Source organism: Hippoglossus stenolepis, chromosome 7 (genome assembly GCF_022539355.2).
Source record: "Hippoglossus stenolepis isolate QCI-W04-F060 chromosome 7, HSTE1.2, whole genome shotgun sequence".
Classification (NCBI taxonomy): domain Eukaryota; kingdom Metazoa; phylum Chordata; class Actinopteri; order Pleuronectiformes; family Pleuronectidae; genus Hippoglossus; species Hippoglossus stenolepis.
Window position 1 is genome coordinate 13,996,599 of NC_061489.1, and position 21,257 is coordinate 14,017,855.

Sequence of the window (21,257 nt, forward strand, 5' to 3'; positions counted from 1 at the left end):
CCTGATGCATGGTTAGAGGAACCACTCCCGATCATGCAGATGTTCCCCCTGCTTGAATTCTACATGGAACTTGAATATTGATTGGCATTTTTTGTGCTGTTCAATTGAGGATGTTCCAGATGTAACAAAAACACTAAATACATTTTCATCTTCCCACAAATGAAACGGCAGATCGAAGAGATGAATTGAGTAATCAATACAAAACAGTGCAGCAGGGACTTAATGAGAATAAAGCCTCACTTTATATCCCATGGTGCTATTCTACAACAGTCCAGTTATTACAAGTAATAGGTTCTGTTGTTTGCTCAACTACTTCAATTGCTGATACAAATGTGATTTGTGATTTGATTAATCATATCGAGCAAAAAATGTCAAACATATGTTGGTTCCAGTGACTCAGACGTTGGGATTTACTTCTTTGAAATCATTGTAAATTAAATATTATGTTTGAGCAGTGTTTGACAACCAGCAGGTTAAAGACATCATTTTAGATGCTGAGTGATTGTGATGGGTCTACCTCTTAAATTGAATATAAAGAAGGTCAACATGCCGGCCCCCAAAAGTGAAGCCAAGTGATCGCCCCCTGGTGGCTGGCTACAATGTTTTCATGAACCCTGCCTTCCCCAATGGTAGTGGAAAGAGCATGGACCCTGTTATATTATGTAGTTCTTATTTCACTGATGTTTGCTTAGTTGTTAATTTATCAGGTTTTACTTAGTTATTTATTGCTATAAAAAAGGGGTAAACATTGTAATTGACAGCTGACTCACGATTGGTCCAATGCATATTGGCAGGACCTCGATACTGCAGCCCCCTCCCCTGATTGCTATTGCGCAGACTCAGGTTCCAAATGCGCAACATGGCAGCTATTCTGGATTAATTATGTAATGGGAGTGGGAGGAAGTGGAGACGCATTGTCCATCTATGTTTACAGTTCAGGGTCTACTTTCCATATTTTATGACAATGTGTTGACTGGAAAGTGAAAAATAAATTCAGAGGTTCAATAACACTGTCAATTAGTGATTAACAAAAATGAGAATCTTTAGTTGTAGCTGTATTCCTAATGCAAAATGTTTGGTGCACATTACAAGCAACAGATTCTGGTGCACATGAAATCTGTCTTCTTCCGACAAAGTCCTCAAATGTTCATTGTGTGAGAAGTGAATGTGCAAAGGGGGAGAAGATGTCGTCACACAGGCAGCGGTGTTGTGATAGAATTGTAACATAAAGGCTCCACTTTATTATCTCAAGCCAACACAATCATCATGACTGTGGTTTTATATCTCAGCACACGTGAAAAGACGGACACCACCCAGCTGCATTTGGAGCGCTGTGTGGTATTTGTGTGGAAACCAAACACACAAACACACTGTGCAGAATGAATACGCTCCCCCCCCCCCCTCTTATCTTGGATCACATCCTCAATACAGCTGCAGAATGCCAGGGGGTGGGAGTGATGGGCTGAGGGGATTGGGCTGCTTGGCATTTTCCCAGGATGCTTATGCTGCAGAGTTATGAGAGTTTGCTTTTGTTGGGATTTTCAGAGGATAGGTTTCCTCTCTCACTACTCGAGGAATTAAACCATGGCATCTGAAAAAGCCATGATGCAACAGTGAGGGTATTTATTCTCTGTGTGAAAAGCCGAATGGAGGAGGAGGGTGAGAATGCTGGAGCCTGTCCTTCCTTTCAGAGCAAGAGAGGCACATTCGAGATCACTGTTGAAGCCAGATTTTATAATAACAGCCGACTCGACCAGTCCTCTAAACTGGACTGGAGTCCACCAGATCCTCCACAGTCTGGATCATGATGTACTGTCATCTTTGATTCATAACATTCACTCAGCGTTTTAAACTTTTAAGCATCAATCAAACTTTTATATCCAAAACTGTGAAAGAAACAACTTTTGTCCATTCACACTTTTCACCTGCATTTACTGAGACTTACTTTTTGATAAAGGGTTCATCTCCTTAATGCCACGGTCGGGGGGTTTCTAAAATACAAGCGATGATCTGACAGATGCAGCCCTCGAGTCCTATTGAGTTTTATTGCGTTACTGTATCTGACTAGATCATTTGATCCCAGAGCTTAGCGTTTAAGCTTGCGGCACTCAGGCAATCACTGTGTCACGTCATTTCTTGCCCTGTATTTGGAATTAAAGTTCTATTTCTGCAGGCAAGTCACACCACACCAAATCACTCCCAGTATAAGTCTACGTTGGGCTAGACTCCACTGAAATTAGGCCCAAATTGAGAGTCTGTCTTTGGTCCTGCTAATCATTCATGTATGAATTTACTGTAACTCACTGATTTATGATGTTGATAACCCAAGTTCAATTTGTGTCTTCAAATGAGGAGGCAAATTACAAAGTGGTGAACATGGAATGTGAAATTAAACTCCACTGAGATTAGAAGGGTTGCAATAACGAAATGCTTCAGATGCTGCCTGTAAAATGCTGGGTCAGGCATCGGCAAGACCACGGACCCATGAGCCGATCGGATACCATCTCTTTAAAGTATTATTAGTTTCATCCATTTATAATTGCAAGTCCCACAAGTTAAACGGCGACGTGTAAGGTATGCAAAACTTCAATTTCCAGCTATTTACAGGAAGTAATTGTTGTGTATTTCTAGATTATGTATATGAGTTATTCTTCAGTTATGACTGTCAAACTAGATAATAAAAGAAGTTATATAGCATTCATTCTCAATATGTATTTATTAGTAAAAGGGTTTATCCTGAGCCAGGTCGTACAACAATGATGGCAATCATCACTTACAGGGTTATAGGGTCATACATCTGTTAAAGTTTGGAATATTTTGAAATGCACTGGTATCAGATTGGTTTCCGCTGATACATTTGGCCAGTAAAGTCATATCGGGAAAATGGTATCTGAACATCTCGACCTGAAATACATTATGCAAGTATGATCATCTGATTACTTGGAATACAGAGTTTACAGTGCACTCAGACAGCAGATTGTGGTTGTATAGCACGTGTCAGCCTGATTTATCTCTGTACTTACAGCTCAATATTCTGTGAAACCATTAAACACACATTATTATTCATTAATGTTAATTCATCGGACATGTTGATTAAAGCCCCCCCCCCCCTCCGGAGAGATTCACAGGAGTGTACGTTAAGTCCTGGTGATTTCTCAGTTTGCTGTTCCAGCAGTTGAGGTTAAGCAATTAGCATGGGGTCACTGAAAAAAAACATCCGTGACCTTCTAATTCAGCGTCGTACGCTTGTGACCAATTGCTTCTTCTCTATATAAACCCAACAATCAACATTCCTGTCAAAACAGCAGTGGACACATCACAGATAGTGTGCGGAGAGCGGTTGGCGCCTGCCAGGGAGACAATTAGACACCACAAAGATTTAGATCATGTTTATAGGCGGGTTGTGTGTGTATGTGTCGAATGGATCTGAATGAAAAAGAGAGGTAGACTAGAAGATGGAGAGAGAGACAGTGGGGGCAGGAAACAGAATCCAGTATGCTCGTACATGCATGTATTCAGAAATCCTTACATTGCAGTTTGGCAGCAGAGGTCAACGGGACAGCGAGAGGTCAGGAGCAATTTATCACAGTGAATTAAGGAAAGACGATGTCACAGTTGCAACTACTCCTCCCCCCGCTGCAATTAAACAGACAGCGTTGACAGAGGACAAGCAGAGGTCACCGCTGTCTTTGATTCAGCTTCCAATCAAAACTCTGCCGCTGAAAGCCACTAATAGAGTGAGAGATCCCTGGGAGCTTATATCACTTCTTTGCATACTGAGGGAAGAAGAGGAAGGTTTTTTGTATAAACAGCTTTTATATACAATGAACAGCAGGATAAATTACAACCAGATTCAGCCTCTCACATGTCTGCAGATATATCAAGCCGGATATATGTGATGATGATGATTAAACCAGCTCCAGGTTTAAAGATTGGATTACTCCCGCCTGGTGATGCTGGAGGTTTCAAATCACTGCACTGTCAGAAGAAAAACACCTCGTGTGAAATGATGTCTAAACTCTCTATAGAGCATCAATCCAAAGCTCTGAAAAGACAGTTGCCCATAAAAAAAAACCTGGTGTTTCCTCAGGAAGGGATAAGCTGCATTATTGTGGAGATAAATAAAGCAATCCTCCGGCACAGGAGCAGTTGAGACTGAAACCTTTTCATTTCTTACTATACAGCTAAAGGCCACAGAGGATCCGTATTATTAAGAATGGCTGGCAGCCGTTTTTCCCCCCCCGATTCCTCCGTAAACACAATTTGTATAGTTTGGGATTATTTCAAGCAGGTCAACGCTGAGACTCACAACATTAGTCAACAATCTCTGCCTCTCGTGTTGGATCATTCAGTCTTGCACTGACAGCTTCACCCGCCCTGCTCTACATGCAGGACATGGACGGCACAGTCATGCAATCTGCTGCTCATAAAATGATCCCGGAGTAGCGGGGCGATAACATCACAAGGCTCGACTTTGTGTCATTCAGCGAGATTGGTGTGAACGCAGAGACAGTAAAAATCAGGACAATAAGAAAAGCACTCTCGTGAATTTTAACACACAGGATATAAATCTCGATAAACCATCCCCGTTAATTACATTATGCTATGACAGGACAATGATAGGGATGAATGGATGTTTTTCCCACTTTGCTAAATGTGTAATCGAACATATTCCACTGCAAAAGACCTTTGGAAATAAATAACTTCTACTTTGTTTGTATTTGTATTGAAGATTCCCAATCAAACTGGAACTGGTAGAATGTCCCACAGCTGCCACAACTACTTGATTTGTCAGTTTCATTCAATTAAGCTTATTTATCAGCATCTATTTAAAAATGTATTTATCATTCTTATAATTTTTGAATAAAAAAAAACTACATTTCAGGTTCAGAGCTGGTCAGATTAAGTTGAGGTTAAATGGTTCAAAGGTGCTGCTTTTCTTTGTCTTAACGTTAATATAAATTTGAATATATTTGGGCTTTGTCACTTTAGCCTGTACGAAATTGTGATTGTAATGAATAGAGAATATGATCAGCAGCATTACTTGTGATCAAGTTGCAGCCTGAGCATGTTCTGTTTTCTGTGTTTTGTAAATGTTGGTACTGGTGTTTGAGAATATTCCTCACTAAGATATTAAATATGGCAACATCTTCGAGAAACTTTCATTAAAGTTTAATATATGTTTTGAGGCAATAACATACTGGGCCACAACGGCTGAAGTTAGAAGCAGTGACCCCTAAACATCGGTTAGCCAACCAAGTGTTTTGAGCGTGTGTGTGTGTGTGTGTGTGTGTGTGTGTGTGTGTGTGGGTGGTGTGTGTGTGTGTGTGTGTGTAAATGCACATGGAGGGCATGGAGGAGGCAGCAGTCTCCCACAGGAGGAGTTTACTTGAAAAGAGCCTCCCATGACCTGGCTTGATCTTGTGCGTCCGTTCCTCAGTGGGGGTTGTGCAAGCGCGCGTGTGTGTGTGTGTGTGTGTGTGTGTGTGTGTGTACATTCAGCATTGGGGATTTGCAGATCTTTGTAGCGGCTGTCCCCTCGAGGACAGGGCTGCACTCCCACCAATGGCTCATATGGGTAATCTGACTGACAGCTTGGTGCAGCTCTCCGCCAAGAAACATCCCACCAGCAAGGTCCAGATACCTGACCGCTGAAAAATCGTACCCGCCTCGAGATGACAGAGGAGAAGACGCCTTCTACACACACACATCGTACACAAGCAATATTCTCTGCCTGTATATCCGCCTGCTTGTTGTTTGTCAGCACATCACCATGAGGTGAGACCCGCACTTCTTCTGACTCAGCTGGATGTTGTCACAGTTTGACAGACTGTCACAGCAAAAAATTATAATAATAGGGAGCAGGGTGATGTCATATTACTCATCCAAGGGAATTTTGCAAGAACACCTTTAAACTTTTATATTTCATTTCTGTCAACACACTTATAATGTTTTTTCCCTTTCTTTTTGTTTAGTAAGTCTCGTAAGAAAGATCAAACCAAAACCTACATTTTCAGGCCAAGTTCATATTTCCTCTGCTTCTCTGCTGAGCTCCTGTTACTGTGTCGACCACTTATAAGCCAAAACTACAACAAAGTCCTGCCACGTCAGTAAAAAACACCCCCACATGCCATCTGCCGTCTTTCTTCCTCCTTCAGGGGTGAACTGTGAGCCTACTGAACTGAGATACCCACTAATGAATCAATGGGGCTGTTCCACAAACCATCCAGCTCAGCTTGAACCAGAGGACGGTAATAATTGAATATTAAACCCCCGACGAGTGGCGAAGGCAAACTACGGGCGATGCTGACTGGAGGCAGTTGCTGCCGTTGTCATGATTGCAGAGATACGTGCGCGGCTGCTCAATGCAGTCACATCCTGCCTACCCTCAAGTTAATCGGTCACACTGTCATAATTTCAATCTCATGAAACGATAAGAACGCTATCTGCAGACACACACTCACTCACACACATGCATGAATGTACTTGGCACGCATACGCATTAACACAGCCAGATTTAAATCAATGGTGGCAAAGCAGGAATGCTGTAGAAAGGGTGTTTTGTTCAGCAAAGTCAAGAAATGAATTTGGTTTTTGGTGTTTTTATTTTGCTTGCTGTTCAATGCAGCATGCTAATGGAAAACAGGGAGGGAGGGGGAATCTGTGCAACAGATCAGAATAAAAGATTAAGGAGCAACCCGTGACTCTGCAATATAAATATGATTTCTTTTGACTCTTATGAGAAATGCAAAATGATAAAGAGGGGTCGCGAGGAGCTAAGACTCAAGGAAATGGTCTTTTTGTGGTGTAGTGCCAAAATAATCTGATGTATGAAATGGAAGTCGAGGCGGAACGTCTTGTGGGGAGGTTTTCTTGAGAAGTGTTGGAGCTTCTTTGTGTGCTGCTACAAATTTAATTTCTTCAAAAGCAAAAGCATGTTATGCAACCGATACGCAACCAGAGTGTTTCCAGAGACATAAACTGGGGTTTTTACATCAGAGCAGAATGGTGAAAGCAATTTTTAGTTGAGATCAATACGTTTCCACAAGGAATGTATATTAATATGTATATTATGTTGCTTTTAAAATAACTCATTTAAACAAAAATTATATACACATATTTTTAAATACAGGTTAACATGCTGAAAAAAAAACAATGAAGTCCTTTATCATTGCCAGTAGGAATTTGTCTTTCAAGTTTTTTTTTCTCCCCAAGTGAGTGATGTTTGACGTCATCAATACGCAGGAAACCAACGCATTTGAAACCAACGCATTTGAAACCAACCTGTGTTTCATCTTGCACAAAACGAGAAAAGAAAAATCCCTGTTGCATGTTTTTCCCAAGATGTCAATTAACGCTATTTACAGGCCGACGCCAGTAAACTGAACGTGCGTCATACCGTTGCTCTGGAAAAGGTGCAGTGTCGTGTCTAGACTGCCAAAATATACAATTAAAGAAGAAATTAGCATGTTCACGCGGGTGTCATGTGTCCATCAATGCAAATCTGAGCCGGAGCTGATAATAACCTGTGTCTCTCGCAGAGTCCTTTGACCTGTGAATTGTATCCATTCTCAGACAGATGCAGACAACATGGTGGGAAAGGGGCTTAAGTTCACAGTAACTGCTGATGTATCCTATATCATATGCACTGCAAATACACTCAATTATGACAATTATAAAACTACAAACATAAAACCAGACCGTCACATCCAAATTTCACAAGAAACGTCTTTTTCCACAGGAAGCTGGAGTTCTATCCCTCCGGAAAAAACTCCAACCAAAACAAAATGCCAGATCCCCCGCTGTTCTTGAGAGGCTCCCTGTGAAAGCCCATCCAAGAGGCTGACTCTCTGAGAGAAAACCCTCATTCAGACTCAAACCAGCATCAAGTGTTGACAGACAGTGCAGAATAGAAAACATTCCTCTGATCTGTGTCCTCTCCAGCTAACTGATCTGTGAGGAGAACGCGATTAAAAAGGTGCAGAGAGCCCCCCCCCCCCATGCAAACAAAGAACGTGACCAGTAGCTTTTCAAAGATTAATTGTTGTGACAGGCAGGCACAGAAAAACTGGAAAGTAAGACGTTTCCCGTTTTCATTAGAGAGTAAATGATCGCTGCAGCATTTAGAATTTCTCATCAATGTTTCATTGAGTCAATCTAACAGAAGTGTAAATGATACTGTGATATTATGACCATGCTCAGAAACTTAATCCAAGAGTGAACTAATTATGCATGGGTGTTAAGTTTCACTATATGTGGGTCAACTGCATCTCCAATGCTTTAAAATTGCATGGTGGTTCTGCTGTGGCAATCACCAGAGCAAAAAATTAAAGCATCTAGGACACCAGCCACTCTGCAATTCGCTCCAACGTAAAGTCCTCAGTTCTTAACAAACATCTCGTCAGTCAGTTTTTCGAGGCAGGTTGTTTCACAATCTGCCGGCAGAGACATTAAACCGACGTCGACTAGGTATTCACGATTGTACAGTAGCTGTTTCTACCTATTCCTGGAAGTCATCGCAGCATCGACACAGAAATGCCGACCTCCTGTCACGGATTTAATCATCCCAGCACACAGGAGCTGACGCCATGTCTCCCCCTCAGACAGAGACACTGCTCTTGTCATCATTATAATGTCTTAATAATGATCAGCTAAGGGTAATTTGGGAGACACAGAGACAGAGAGGGAGAAAGCAGGCAGCCCCCTGATGAATGAGGGTGTCAGCTGTATTCAACCAACGAACAGTGCTCCTTCTCCCCTGTGCACAGAGACCTGTCTCCTTAACCACCGTGATCGTGCATTAACAAGAGAACCAGTGAGAGTGGGGACATAAATCATTTTCTATAAGATGGTGTGCCACTGGTTTTTGAAAGTATAATAACCACCTCAATGGATTTAACACAGTGTCACTACTCAGCATCATATTACACTGCAAACCATGTTTTGTCATTTGTCTTTGATTGTGGGGCTGTAGTGTGCGGACATAATGGAATTATGTGGGTTTTTTTTGTAATTATTTAAGTACATGTAAACAGATAATTTTCTAACACAATTGTGTCAGAATGCACCTGTAGAGGAAGGGGCGGTCAGGGGCCAACACTGGACCTCAATTTCTGGCCCCATTGTTTTGGTATCCTTCATTATTGATGCAGAGCTGACATCCTACACTCAGCTTCTCTGACGCCACAGCTTCACCTGCAGCGCTGTCTCCACAGGAACTACTCTGACATGCTGTCACAGCCATGTGGGGACAGTGGAAGACTCCTGCTGTACTTGTTAGTGAGTTTACCCTTCGATGGTTCTTCTATAGGATTCATCATCTCACTTTATCTTTCTTCTCCTGCTGGATACAAACATTTCTCATCAGGTACTAATTTCTGTGCGTCTGTATATTGCTCTGGCTGGAGTCAGGGGCGTGGCTGGGAGTCACCCCAGGATCATAATAGAACTACCACACTATGATGGAGGAGATGGGTGCAAGAAATATGAAAATATTTCTAAAACAATCACACAATCATCCAGTGGACTTTAAAACTATCACAGCACATTCTCATCCAGCAAATCAGCCACACATTGATTCCACTGAGAAACAGTTTCAGCATCTCTAACAGTGGTTTTAATCCCTTTTTTAAAATAAAGATAAATGTATGTGTAACTATGGTGGATGGTGTGATGTTTACGCACCACATCAGACTCTCACCTCTGCTCTCTCTCTCTCTCTCTCTCTCACGCGCTCCTCGAACCACCAGCTCAGCCACACTCTTTTGTTTTCATCCAGCATGTTTCCACTTCACACGCGCTCTCACGAGCAGCCGATACGGATCATTAGAATGCTGCAGCAGCAACATCCCGGGCACAACACTACGCAGCGTTTACCTCGCTCATCGCACAAACTAACAGCGTGAACCCTCCAGAGTGAATCCCCCCCCACCTGAAACCCCCCAGAAGAGAGGAGAAGCGCAGCCTACCTCGCTCCGCGCTGACAGCTCCGTGCGTCGACTTGTGGCGGCGGATGGCAACAGTGTGACGGCCGCGGTAAAGATCGCAGCTGGGGGAGCGCAGAAGTTTTTGACGAGTCGGTGACTGAGGGATCACACGCACACCGAGTCGGAGAGGGATGGATCTGAGCAGCACACACGCGCCGCCGAGGAGTGTGCACGACAACGCCCCGAAACAAAAGTGATCTGCCTGATCCGCCGCCGGGTCATCGACGCGTGTCAGAGATGCTGGTGCCCAACTCGGCTGTGCGTAACGGTGCGCTCCCGCTCCTTCTCCTGCTCCCTCCCCAAACCGAAGGCTCCCCGAGGACACGTGACCAACCCACGGGGGACGGAAATAGCTCTGGTTCCCTCACGGCAGCAGCTGGGATCGGTTACACCTCTGCTCCACTGCCTGTGCAACCCAACCGAGCTGAGCGCACCCTCCTCCTCTCCTCCTCCTCCTCCTCCCGCCCAGCTCCCAGTCCCCTGATGCCTCGTGGTGTCGCTGTCATTTGGGCACCCACTGGTTTTGAGAGTTCAGTGACCATATATATGAGTTTATTGTCTGCTACACAGTGCGACTTAAGTCTGGTTAACTTTGGTACAACTTAGTTGGATGACTCTACTGTGATTACACCAATTCTTTTTTTTGCTACAACACAAATTAGTGTGCCAGAGTAAAACGTCATCCGTGTGCGTCTTCCACCTGCACAGCTACAAAGGTAAACAATTGTCAAGATTCAACCCCCTGCAATCTGTGTATGGAAATATCCACCGAGCAGAACGTGAACCCACTCGTGGCCATTCCGGTTATAGGGGTATAACCCCGTTGTTTAATGTTACCAATCAATATAGGCTGGTTAGTAGATGCAGTTTGTGGTAGTAGTCACATTGTGATTTGATTAAATATCTGACACTTTCAGAATTTACTCCCAGCCTATCTCTGAAAATCTTTCTCAGCGCAAGAGGTTTGTCTACCAACAAATCCTGATTGGTTGAGAGCATGAGAGGATGCCAGTTGTTTTACAGTTGAGCTAACACCAAACATAGAACAACATTTTTTCCTGTACTTTTATGCACAATCCCAGTGTGGATGTTCACAGACTCATAAAGTGAAGAATGTCCCAGGCTTCAGTCTTGACCCGTGTTGAACTGAAGGACATCCTGACCATGTGTAGTGCTCGAGCTGGCTTGACCCCACAAACAAACAAAAATGTGGATATAAATATGCTTAATAGAACAAAATATTCTGACCGGACATACATTGAAGCATGGGGAAATTAGTGACTCAAACATGTGTGTTGAAGCAGGAATAATATAAATATACTTCTGTTATCAATGTTAACTTTAGATTTCGTCAGTCTCTGTTTATGAAATGCACCAACTTTTCACACTCGTTTATCAAGTAAGTTGCAAGTGAAGTAAAACTTGAAACTTTCCAGACTCAACCCACCTGCTTAGCTCCCTGTGGTCATGTTTTAAAGGTGGGCAAATGGAAACAACTTTGCCTCTGCCATCATTAGCCTGCTGTGCTCGTGTGGGCGGGGGAATGTCACAACATTACTGTCTGTCTGCTGTGCATGCACAATGGAAACAACTCGCTGTTGCAATGGAAACCTCGGAGTTGTGGTGCAACAAGAGAACATTATCCTGGAACAGGCTTGGAATAGATGCTTGCAATTTTCGAATTTCCTTCCAGGGCGGCTTGGTGTTTGCGTGGGGATTAAACGCTGAGTTTTTCAGACAGCAAATGATCAGACAGACCGGTGGTTAGATGCCATGTGAGCTAGCGCGGGTGTGCTGCTGAGAAACATGGACCTGTCTGCCGAATTACTACCTTCATACAGCTTGCAAATACGAATGGGACAGATGTTTAATGGTGGCAGAGCCATGCAATTCGTACAAGTTGCCATCTTAATTAGTTCCTCTGCGACAAGCTGTTCCTTCGGCGGAGACAAGAAGGACAACTTAATGCTGGAGGGGAAACTGATAGTGGTCTTTGTCTCTCTGTCTGCCTCTCTCTCTGTCACATTCACCCACTCGCCTCCCACACACACTGCCACTCACAGTTTCCCTAACACTGATCATTATTGATTGTGCTCTGTTGTGCAGTGAATGTGCCGTGTACAGTGCCAATCAGTGTTTTCCAGCATGACTTCTTAATTTAGCCGGTTCAGAGTTCAGTCTTCACTTGGCCTGTAAATGCACCAGGGTGTGCAGCTGCATTCAGACAGGAGCTCAGCTGGACGGACGGGATGTATGTGAGGACTCAAAAGTGCGAGTCAGGTGGTTTGGACATTCACCAGAGTTTCTCCTTCAAGCCGCTTTAGTAACAACTCTGGATAATGTCAGAGTGAACCCATGAGAGTCTGCGAGGGAGTGGGCTTGTTGATGACATTTCCAGCATGTGACAGAAGCAAAACGGAAAAAAAACAAACAGAATGCAAATATCTCAGGATGAAAAAAGAGGTGCCCCACACATAGAAGACGCAGAGAAAGATATCAGCTTTGAAAGAAAACAAGATTTGAGAGCTTATGGTGATACGGGCCAACGCTGGTTCGACGTACTGTAAACAAAAATGTGTCATCTCCCGAGCAGGATTTATACATTAAGTCCAGCCTCTGCGCCTGAATGTTCCGGAGATTTCTGTCTTGTTGTGAACACGTCTGACCAGATAATATCCTGCTGCGTTGATCATACGTGAAAGGCAAACTCCAGGGACTTCTCCTGAGCCCGTGTCTGAAAATACCTCTGAAGACTGATGGTATACAAAGGCAATAATTAGTGGAGGGATCCTTAAAGGGGGCTCAAAGGAAACTCAGCGATATTCCTCACTTTTTCCTGGAGAGCATATGTGAGTGTGCATATGAAATAGGAAACATTAGGTATTGAAAGGCAGACGATGGAGGCAGAGGGGCGCGCTCGGAGTCCTTCCCACATCGAATTTATGTTTATGCATCAAGTTGGTGAACCGGGTCCCCAGGGTTCAGTGTGTCTACAGGACTGAATATCAAAGGTGAAAGGAGGGACTTATCCGCTGGTGCGCGTAGACTCCAAAACTGCTCGTTCCCTTGAGGACATGTCATTTCTAGCTAGGCAGGTTCCATCTGAGTCTCAGTATGAGTCACGCTAGGACACGCTGACGGATGCAGAAACCACCCAGACATAATGATGCCTTTTTGCAAACATTGTGGACTTTTGTTATTTTGCTGTCGCTGTATTTCCAACCAACCCTTGCACTTAGCCACACAAATCATGTGTAAGTTAGAAGTGTGCTTTCAGGAATACACATTTTAAACTTCTCGTGTCACTCTGACTTACTATGCAACGTTACTCTTGTTTAACTGGAAATTACAGCATGTCAGCATCTTTCAATAATACTTCTTCTACAGCTGTAAGACTCAAAGAAGCGTATTCATCCTTTCAAAGAGCTCGAGCTTGAAATGGAGAACATTTGATGATGCCCTTAAATAGTGAATGTCCTCTGACCCTATGAGAGAATGATCTTTCTAATACACACGACTAGAGCCCGATGAGCGCTTACACATTTCTATTATTTACACTCTCCAGATGTTCCCTGACCTTTACAGCCGGAGTTAAAAAATAATGAAATATACTTCTTTTTTAATATCCAACAAAAATAAGTATATCTCACTAGTTTCAAATTCATCTGATTTGATTACAGCAGACCGAACCAAAGCAAAGTCATCCTTCTATGAAAGGTCAATACTAGTCTTATTAATCTCAAGGCTCCAAAGATGGAAAATGCAACTCTCTGTTTTTCCATGTGCTTTGAACCTCAGATAGTGTGGCACAACTGTCAGCCTCTTGCTTCCCCTTTCACACAAGATCAGAAATCCCCTGGTGCTCACGATTTTCAAAAGAATCAACAATGTTATCTTAGTGAGCGAGACCAAACTGACAACGGCCAGAATTCTTTGCTAATTATGTTGTTTTAATGATCGTGTCCACAGCCACAGGGGTTTTTTATACCCCCAAGTTCAGAAAGTATCCGAATATTTGCATAGAGAAAAGACTTTAAAGGTAACCTGCGGCATTTCTGACCATTAATAGCAGTATGGAGCAGTTCTTCAATGAGTGGGTCCCTGCTTCATTTGCATTACCCAGATGCATCCTCGTATACAGCATACAGGCAATGTGATGTGCATCCTGCTGCCAGTTAAGGCAATTCTGCTGATGGACAGTTGGCAGTGGAAATGTGAAAAAAAGTGTAGAAATTAGAATAATAAGAAAACTCCCGGCAAATAAACACAGATTGGATCAATGCAAGATATAAATCTTTGGAAGATATAAAAACAAACATATCAAACCTGTCCGGAATGTCTGAAAAATTGGACCCACACATTTTCTGGAGTTTGTGGGAGTTTGTCCAAGTCAGACACGTTCACAACTACAGGGAAATGTTGGGAACATTCGGGGGAGGGGTGGCGTGGCATGATGTCGAAATTCCGCTGTTGAACTCATCTGTTGTTGTTTACAGCACATTGGCACAATCTCATTGTCTCTCCAAGTGAGGATGTCTGAAAGCTCTTCTACGTGTTAGAAACATCATCACCCGCTCGCTGTTAAGTTTCTGGATATTTTCCTGCTGTTTTCTCACATGGACTCACTCTGACATTTTTCCAGACATGTGACTAGGGGGCCTGGCAGGAAAAGTTCCAGAAAAGACGGTTTCAAACATTTGTATTTTCGCACACAGCCTCTCCGGAAAACAGATTTAGTTTAAATACACAATACATTTAGGTGAGAAACAGACACCTACTTCTTTTCTCCTCAGGCTACTTGCTGACTGACCTCAACATCAACGTTTTGGTTTTTTAGTTTGTTCTGAATCTTTTTGACCTCAGATAATTTGTACAATGAAGCAATTACAAAGTTAAAGAAATACAGCTTCATGTGTGAATGGGGACATTGGTATCTTCATAGTTTCACTGAACAATGAAAAGAGAAGCAGATACGGTGCTTTGACTGAAACACCCACCACTCTTTAACCCTCGGAGGTCGATATAGTATTTAGTATTGTGTGCAGATAAGTGGCAAATTGCTTTATCTCTTACAAAGCTCCCTTCATTTACACAGAGATTAGCCCAAAACATATTGTTAATCATTACAGGACTTATGAATAGTTAATTGGAGAGGGATAACTGAGGCTGGGGAAAGGAATAATTAATGAGCCCGGGTGCAGATGGGACAGAACAGGATAGTTAATTAAATTTTGGCATTAGGAAGTGACCCATTTTTTGAAAGTTGTTTGCCGTGTGGGTAAGTTTTAAGTCAAAGAAATCCAACTTTTTCTTCTCGGGGATTGTTAACATGTTTGTAGGGGAATTAGAGCAGTTGTTAGCACAGAGTTTTAAAAAGTAGCTGTAATGAAACAAAGAGACTGAGGAAACCTTGGAACTTGTGATGAGTGCTTGGCAATAGGCCTGTGCCTGGAGGCTAAAGCAACATCGTCATGCAGAGAGGACTCTTCCAAAGCCTGCATTATACTGTATATTATACATTATGAAAATATCTCAGCGGCTGAATCTCTGCTCTCCAACTGTGCATGCCTTAGCATTTAAAGTTTTTAAAACATTCTTTTGTTGAGCAGAGGATTTGTCTGCGTTTGTTGATCAGTGTTGATGAAAGCAGCTGGCTCTCTGCTCACTGTCCAGTCAGTTCTCTGGGTCTGTGAGTCAGCCACAAAGAAAATCCTGCAATCATGGCGGCTCATAAATGTCTGAGAGAGAAGACGTCTCCTCGCAGGTGGTTGGAGGCGGAGCTATCTAACTCCAGGGACTGTTCCTACCTACTGTGACACCTCAGCGGTGAAACTAAGGAGGTCAGCGAGGAGCAGACAAAAAACGAACAACGCCTCAAGTGATCAAGAGGCCTGTACGACTTGATGATGAAATCTGTGTGTAATCCATCAAACACACTGCTCTCAACTTGGCACAGTTTCAGTTCAGGATACTTTTTGACATTTAGTAAAATTTCAAATTCAACATTCTTTTAATGAGTTTTTACTTTTTTGTCCATGATCAATCAAATGTAATAAAAAAGGTTTAAGGTTCAGGACCACTCTGAGGCCAGTATCAGCTAGAAATGGCTCCGGCCCTCTGAAGACCCAATGAGACTAAGTGGCAGAGCTAATGGATGCATGGATGGTTTTAAGTTCAAATTCCATATGTCTTGAGAAGTGATTTTAAAGATGTCACTGATTCTGCAAGCCCCAGATTCTCAAGCTGGCAGCTTCAGAGCTGAGGGACCTTGACTGCAAAAACCCGGTCACCCTCGTTCTTGAGCCGGGAATCAGGAACTGAGGACTTAGCAGCGCTGCCCGAGGATCTGAAGCTCCGCTCTGGCCTCAAGGGAGAGCAGGAATTCAGCAGGGCTGAACCATGATGGTTGATCAGTACAATCTTAAGATCATTTTGTAGGACTCTCGATTGAAGTCAGGAAGAATAATTTATGGTTATTATAAACATCATAGAACCTGTATTTGTACAGTTATAATTAAACACCAAAGTAGATCATATTTATTATGCTATGCAAGTAGTTTGAAATACAATGCTAAATTTAAACATATACATTCAAAGTACACTGCACTAATGAAAAAAATATGATAGTGAAAATCTAAACCAGGTTTTTGACCTCATTTTACTTTGAGTTTCTTCTCATTTTGTATTTTGGTGAAGGTTTGGTCTGAAATTGTATGCCTCTCCAGTGATAATGGGTACTCAAGTTGTATTCACATTTCCTGTGTTATTGATAAAGATTTGGGTCATCGTGTGCATAACTGGAGGGAATTCTCAATCACAAAATCTGAAAAACCGTGAAGTTAGAAAAGCAGATTGCAAACGGATTAGCCCGGGGGTTCTGGGGAAATGGTTATCTTGCTTTCTCTAGACATCACAATTCCACTGCACACTGAAACTCCACTGTCTGAGGAGACACGGACAGGAATTGTCTGACAATTTATAAGGGTATATGAAGATTGGTAAAGATAAAGGTGGTGTTCAGCAGGGGGCACTGAGATCTAAAACTACGAACAATGTGGTATCGTTAACACAGCTCAGGGCAGGAGATAATGTGTCAACACTCGTTGAAAGATGAAGATGAAAAACAGAGAGAGAGAGGAAGAATTACAGAAGGAGAGCTAGTTTGACATGAGTGAGTGTGGGTGTAGATGAAACACGCTGGAGAAAGTGTTGATCTACCCACTAGCTCCTCGTAGCTTTGGCAATTATTTCTCTGAACTTGGAAGCAAACATAGAAAACTGTGAATTAATGAACTTGCATTCTTTCTAAGTTACAGGTGCTTTCTTAAAAAAAAAAAAAAACTTTATTTTAGTTGCAGTGTATATGGAAGTGTATCTCCCATAGATTATATCTTGTGTCCTACCAAATGCAATTAAAGAATCGGAAACTATAAACATGGTCATATTTAAACTGCAGAAGTTGATTCCACCCTCGCATAGGTTAGGTCTTCATTTCAGGATTGCAGGGTGCTAAAACTTACTTCCAAAAGTAAGCACTGCGTTTACATCTGTAGAAGAAAAGCCAGCTTGTTGTAGCAGTGGTTATATCCAGGTTTCCACAACCTCGTTTAATTCACAAGATGATTAAATGTCCCAGTCCACCACTCCAGACAGGCACCTGACAGCAGCCTCTCATGTGGACAGGAACCAGAGACCCCAGGGGGACGTCTGATGTCACAGCAGAGTTGAGCTGAAATATCCAAGCATCTGCTCCTGCATGCCCAGGAAGCACCACCTGATTAGAATACCTGGAGGGGTCTCCAATAATCTTTGGACCCCGTCTCCGGCAGAGTCTGGGTTGGCGGTTGCCCATGAGGCAGCTTCCTGAAATTGAATTGGGAGGGATTCAATGGGTTTTAAAGACATTGGCTCACAGTGTGATGGAACCAGATAGGGGTGAAAATGCTTGGCAGCTGTGACTGACAGAAGGCTCGACAGTGGAACGGAGTGAGAGAGACAGACAGATCGGGAAAAAGAATTGGACACAGTAAAAAGGCAAACTGATGGGAGGAAAGCGATTGTCCCCATTAAAGGTCAGGAAAAGGTCATTTTAGCTTCAAGTGGCTCCAGTCCTTATTTACATGCCTCATTTAAACATATGCTTCCAGTCAGGAGGGAACTATGCAAACAATGGTTGTATTCATTAGCTCTTCAAACTTATAATAAAGCATCAGCCACTCTGTTGATGCTGGGCATATTGTTACACAGCAGATATGAAAATTAGAAATAGAAGTAGAAAGAAATTACTCACTCGGTTTCCATTACCACTGACAATAGGACTGGAAGAAACTCCGGTGACACAAAACAATTGAGCAGATTTTTGTTCCTCTAATATTCTGTTAACATGTGTATGGATTTCAACTTTTAATGGCATTTTCAATATGCTGGTGAACTAACATTCAAACAATTTTTTTCGATAAACAACAAAACTCAATTTGGGATGAATTCAATCAACATAAATATTTCAACCATTGTATAATCAGTTTTGCTATTGTGCCACACTTTTTACTCAGCGAAAAGGAACCGTGAATTCACATGAAAACCTGTTTGCCAGAGGGGAAAGGAAAAAGGACTGATTGCTAGTATGAGAAATGATTATAGTGCCTGTGTAAAAATAGTTTGAAGGGAGAGTGTGACAGAAGCATTGTCTCCAAATTAAGGCAAAAAAAAAGAAACTGAGCCTGAGAAATATAATGCATCAGCTCGGATGGGAGAATGGGAGAATGGGACAGAAGCAATGGAGCAAGAAGCAAAGAAAAGTCGTGACTGTGTAATAGTCACTTCATTTTAGATGGAACATTTGCCACATATCTGAAAAGAAAGGCACGCGTGGTAAAACAATTCTGCTTTTCATCATCAACTTTGACCTCAACTGTGTGTGTCTTTGATTCCGTGCTGTGTTCTCAAAAAGTCTCTTTCTGAACACAACACCATACAGTATGTGTCTGAGAGCGTTTTCACACCTGAAGGTCCGGGCCAAGGTCTGAACCAACACTCTATCTTTGTTACATTATATATACTTGCTCCTGTTATTATTATAGGCTTTTGTATGACATATGTGTGGTCTGTTGTCATCAACTCCGTGGGCTGTGTCTACCCATGCTTTGCAGTGATTGGTTTGTAGAGTTCAAATGTGCTTAATGAACGTCCTCTTTGCTCAAACGCTATATCAGCAGAGGCGAAGACTGAAAGCAATCATGCAAGACACTTATTTTTCTTCTTCTATTGTTTGCAGGAGGATGAGACAGCATCGATTGGTTTCTAAGTATGAACTAAAAAATGTGTTTTCTGACTGCAAAGGACCCAAACCAAGGTTCCCTTTGATCTGGAACAAAACCACCTCTTTTAGTTGGACTAAATTTGGTCTGTTGGTCTGGACTATGTTAGGAGGTTTGAAATAAACTAAAAAAAGATCAAAGATCGGCCCTGAACAAGGTAGATGTGAAAGTCCCCTTAGAAAAAGCTGGAAAATACAGCTTGGTATTCTGCAAAAATGCCATGTCAGAGAGCACGGCAGCCCTGCAGGCATTGAACATTAGAGTACAATGGAAAGAGAGCTTCGGCCAGCATGTCATCAGTGCTTTGGATCGTCACGCCATCAAACTGAAAATATAGCGTGGGAAAAAGGCAACGGGTACTCATTGAGCTGCGCACTTACAGTATTTCCAGTGAGGCTTTGAGCTTATAGGATATCAATGCATTCAGATGATGCTGCTAACAATACGGGGCTTGTGAAAAGATGCAGAGTGTATAAGGGCTAAAACAGTTTGTGCTGTAGCTGGGTGCTTAACTCACTGCTGGAAAAGGGCACTGGCTTTTAGTGGTTTGCTTGCGAGACCTCAGAGTGGCAGGTACAAAGTGACAGCATTAACTTGAACTCCCATGGCGGCTTGCCCCCTCCCCTCTTCTCCCTGCTGTTCCCACATTGTAGACCCACAGACTCTTAATGATGCCTTCCAGAGGAGTCCATCTCTCTCTGCCCAAACCAGAGGGTCATGACCACTCGTCGTCATGGTTCTCAAACAATCTCACATACTGTCAATCTTCTTGGAGGAGGGACGGCCGGCCCTCAGATGGCCACAGAATCATCTGGCTTAGGACGTGATTGGAAGATGTAACTGATCATAAGACTTAAAAAATGATTAAGTAACTGTAGATCATATGAGGAAATTATGAAAGCCACAATCCTGCAAGAAGGCAAAATGAAAATGTTCTGAAGATATTTCAGGAATTAATGGAAGACTGTCTGTGTTTGGAACTGTTGCCACGCAGCAAGAAGGCTGTTGGAATCCCAGTTTGGCCAAGGGCCTGTTTGTATGGTGTTTGCATGTTTATCCCTGTGTCTGAGTGGATTTTCTCCAGGTTCTCCAGCTTCCTCCTTACGGTGTTTGTTTGTCTTTGCAGGGTGTCCCCTGCCTCTCGCCAAACGTAAGCAGGGATTGACTCTATCCACCTCAGCAACCCTCAAAGGATAAGCGGTATGATGGATGGGACGATGGATGGAAGACTGGCTTAAAAAAGAGAAAGTAAAAGAAGAGGCATTGAGATAGATGTTCAGCTTTTGTTCAGTTTGTCCCCTCACATAATATAATTTTATTCTAATTGAACTTTGATAGAAGGACTCTGTAGCTTCCTTTCAACCCCTTGTTAAAACATTTTTTGGGGACATTTTTTACAAATGATCTGACAAATTCTATTAATTTATGTATATAATATATTTATAAAATGTTATTTTTCAATTGCTCTATCTCATGTTTCACTGATTTATTCTCATTATGTCTTCCTTGTAAAGCACTTTGTAACATTGTTAAGAAAAGTTGTATATTATTATTATTTTTATCATTATAATTTGAGGTTAAATTCTGAAAGAACAGTCAAGGTGATATACATACACAGTGAATTTCCACTAGTGCATAGCGAGCTTTGGTTTGAATATGATGGGAAACGAGATGCTGCACGGACAGACGCGTTGTTCACTAAAACACCGACAGCTCGCGGAACGACGGTCGTGCTGTGTTGTTGAACAGACATCAAAGGCAGATGCCTCAAATAGTTTCTCTGTCACACTGTGTGACCCAGCAGCACCTCTCTTCCTCCATATGCACACAGACACGCCGATAACCATACAAACCATGTATGATGTGCACTAACCCATCCACTCACACACACAAGCACACACACAGTGCAGCCTTTACACTCGACATTCATGCTCCTTCACCACTTAAACTCTCT

At 42.5% G+C, this 21,257-nt stretch overlaps 1 protein-coding gene across 2 annotated transcripts in view; it reads right to left on the bottom strand.

The window, feature by feature from the left end:
* mid2 (midline 2) overlaps positions 1–10,253 on the bottom strand; it is a 151,308-nt gene extending 141,055 nt beyond the window's left edge. For both annotated transcript variants that reach the window (XM_035160629.2, XM_035160627.2), the window contains exon 1: positions 9,969–10,253. The gene's annotated coding sequence lies outside the window, so the exon portion shown is untranslated. The remainder of the gene's footprint in view (positions 1–9,968) is intronic.
* Between the last annotated feature and the right edge of the window lie 11,004 nt (positions 10,254–21,257).